The following is a 2,500-nucleotide window of genomic DNA, read 5'->3' as shown; positions in this document are numbered from 1 at the left end:
TAGTACTTGGATGGGAGACCACCTGGGAATACCAGGTGCTGTAGGTAATTTTATTCTGCCATAACATTCTTTTCTATTACATTTTACATTTAATTTTTTCAACTTATCAATGAATTTACTTGAGTTAAGAAGTAATAGAGGTCTAAAGTTAATGTTTTTGAGCACCTACAGCCAAACCACACAGGACATGCCCAATCTCGTCTGAACTTGGAAGCTATGCAGTGTTGGGCCTGGTTAGTACTTGGATGGGAGATCACCTGGGAATACCAGGTGCTGTAGGTAATTTTATATAGCCATTACATTCTTTTCTATTACATTTTACATTACATTTTTTCAACTTATCAATGAATTTTCTTGAGTTAAGAAGTAAAAGAGGTCTAAAGTTAATGTTTTTGAGCACCTACAGTCAAACCACACTGGACATGCCCAATCTCATCTGATCTTGGAAGCTATGCAGTGTTGGGCCTGGTTAGTACTTGGATGGGAAACCACCTGGGAATACCAGGTGCTGTAGGTAATTTTATACTGCCATAACATTCTTTTCTATTACATTTTACATTTAATTTTTTCAACTTATCAATGAATTTACTTGAGTTAAGAAGTAATAGAGGTCTTAAGTTAATGGCTTTGGGCACCTGCAGCCAAACCACACTGGACATGCCCAATCTCGTCTGATCTTGGAAGCTATGCAGTGTTGGGCCTGGTTAGTACTTGGATGGGAGACCACCTGGGAATACCAGGAGCTGTAGGTAATTTTATACTGCCATAACATTCTTTTCTATTACATTTTACATTTCATTTTTCAACTAATCATTGAATTTACTTGAGTTAAGAAGTAAAAGAGGCCTAAAGTTAATGTTTTTGAGCACCTACAGCCAAACCACACTGGACATGCCCAATCTCGTCTGATCTTGGAAGCTATGCAGTGGTGGGCCTGGTTAGTACTTGGATGGGAGACCATCTGGGAATACCAGGTGCTGTAGGTAATTTTATACTGCCATAACATTCTTTTCTATTACATTTTACATTTAATTTTTTCAACTTATCAATGAATTTACTTGAGTTAAGAAGTAATAGAGGTCTAAAGTTAATGGTTTTGGGCAACTACAGCCAAACCACACTGGACATGCCCAATCTCGTCTGATCTTGGAAGCTATGCAGTGTTTGGCCTGGTTAGTACTTGGATGGGAGACCACCTGGGAATACCAGGAGCTGTAGGTAATTTTACACTGCCAAAACATTCTTTTCTATTACATTTTACATTTCATTTTTCAACTTATCATTGAATTTACTTGAGTTAAGAAGTAAAAGAGGTCTAAAATTAATATTTTTGAGCACCTACAGCCAAACCACACTGGACATGCCCAATCTCGTCTGATCTTGGAAGCTATGCAGTGTTGGGCCTGGTTAGTACTTGGATGGGAGACCACCTAGGAATCCCAGGTTCTGTAGGTAATTTTATACTGCCATAGCAGTCTATTCTATTACATTTTACATTTAATTTTTTCAACTTATCAATGAATTTACTTGAGTTAAGAAGTAATAGAGGTCAAAAGTTAATGCTTTTGAGCACCTACAGCCAAACCACACTGGACATTCCCAATCTCGTTTGATCTTGGAAGCTATGCAGTGTTGGGCCTGGTTAGTACTTGGACGGGAGACCACCTGGGAATACAATGTGCTGTAGGTAATTTTATACTGCCATAACATTCTTTTCTATTACATTTTACATTTAATTTTTTCAACTTATCAATGAATTTACTTGAGTTAAGAAGTAATTGAGGTCTAAAGTTAAAGGTTTTGGGCACCTACAGCCAAACCACACTGGACATGCCCAATATCATCTGATCTTGGAAACTATGCAGTGTTGGGCCTGGTTAGTACTTGGATGGGAGACCACCTGGGAATGTCAGGTGCTGTAGGTAATTTAATACTGCCATAACTTTCTTTTCTATTACATTTTACATTTCATTTTTCAACTAATCATTGAATTTACTTGAGTTAAGAAGTAAAAGAGGTCTAAAGTTAATGTTTTTGAGCACCTACAGCCAAACCACACTGGACATGCCCAATCTCTTCTGAACTTGGAAGCTATGCAGTGTTGGGCCTGGTTAGTACTTGGATGGGGGACCACCTGGGAATACCAGGTGCTGTAGGTAATTTTATACTGCCATAACATTCTTTTCTATTACATTTTACATTTAATTTTTTCAACTAATCATTGAATTTACTTCAGTTAAGAAGTAATAGAGGTCGAAAGTTAATGTGTTTGAGCACCTACAGCCTAACCACACTGGACATGCCCAATCTCGTCTGAACTTGGAAGCTATGCAGTGTTGGGCCTTGTTAGTACTTGGATGGGAGACCACCTGGGAATACCAGGAGCTGTAGGTAATTTTATACTGCCATAACATTCTTTTCTATTACATTTTACATTTAATTTTTCAACTTATCAATGAATTTACTTGAGTTAACAAGTAATAGAGGTCTAAAATTATTG

The 2,500-nt window shown here is 37.6% G+C and overlaps 3 non-coding genes and 8 pseudogenes across 3 annotated transcripts in view; all 11 read left to right on the top strand.

Annotated features, from left to right (window-relative positions):
• Nucleotides 1-47, top strand: part of LOC148438308 (5S ribosomal RNA) — a 119-nt gene extending 72 nt beyond the window's left edge. The window contains exon 1 of the ribosomal RNA XR_015876426.1: nucleotides 1-47. This exon is cut by the window's left edge and continues 72 nt beyond it. This is a non-coding gene — a ribosomal RNA (5S ribosomal RNA).
• A 116-nt stretch (nucleotides 48-163) lies between these two features.
• LOC148438307 (5S ribosomal RNA) lies at nucleotides 164-282 on the top strand (annotated as a pseudogene).
• Nucleotides 283-398: 116 nt separating this feature from the next.
• Nucleotides 399-517, top strand: LOC148438306 (5S ribosomal RNA). Its single transcript, XR_015876393.1, has one exon. It is a non-coding gene; the product is annotated as a 5S ribosomal RNA (ribosomal RNA).
• A 116-nt stretch (nucleotides 518-633) lies between these two features.
• Nucleotides 634-752, top strand: LOC148438305 (5S ribosomal RNA; annotated as a pseudogene).
• A 115-nt stretch (nucleotides 753-867) lies between these two features.
• On the top strand, nucleotides 868-986 carry LOC148438304 (5S ribosomal RNA; annotated as a pseudogene).
• Nucleotides 987-1,102: 116 nt separating this feature from the next.
• LOC148438303 (5S ribosomal RNA) lies at nucleotides 1,103-1,221 on the top strand (annotated as a pseudogene).
• A 115-nt stretch (nucleotides 1,222-1,336) lies between these two features.
• LOC148438302 (5S ribosomal RNA) lies at nucleotides 1,337-1,455 on the top strand (annotated as a pseudogene).
• Nucleotides 1,456-1,571: 116 nt separating this feature from the next.
• Nucleotides 1,572-1,690, top strand: LOC148438301 (5S ribosomal RNA; annotated as a pseudogene).
• A 116-nt stretch (nucleotides 1,691-1,806) lies between these two features.
• Nucleotides 1,807-1,925, top strand: LOC148438300 (5S ribosomal RNA; annotated as a pseudogene).
• A 115-nt stretch (nucleotides 1,926-2,040) lies between these two features.
• LOC148438299 (5S ribosomal RNA) lies at nucleotides 2,041-2,159 on the top strand. The gene has a single exon (XR_015876328.1). It is a non-coding gene; the product is annotated as a 5S ribosomal RNA (ribosomal RNA).
• A 116-nt stretch (nucleotides 2,160-2,275) lies between these two features.
• Nucleotides 2,276-2,394, top strand: LOC148438298 (5S ribosomal RNA; annotated as a pseudogene).
• Nucleotides 2,395-2,500: the final 106 nt, after the last annotated feature.

Source organism: Taudactylus pleione, unplaced genomic scaffold, assembly GCF_031769625.1.
Source record: "Taudactylus pleione unplaced genomic scaffold, aTauple2 ptg001778l, whole genome shotgun sequence".
NCBI lineage: Eukaryota > Metazoa > Chordata > Amphibia > Anura > Myobatrachidae > Taudactylus > Taudactylus pleione.
Note: the sequence above shows the minus strand (reverse complement) of the source record. Positions and strands in the feature narration are given on the sequence as shown.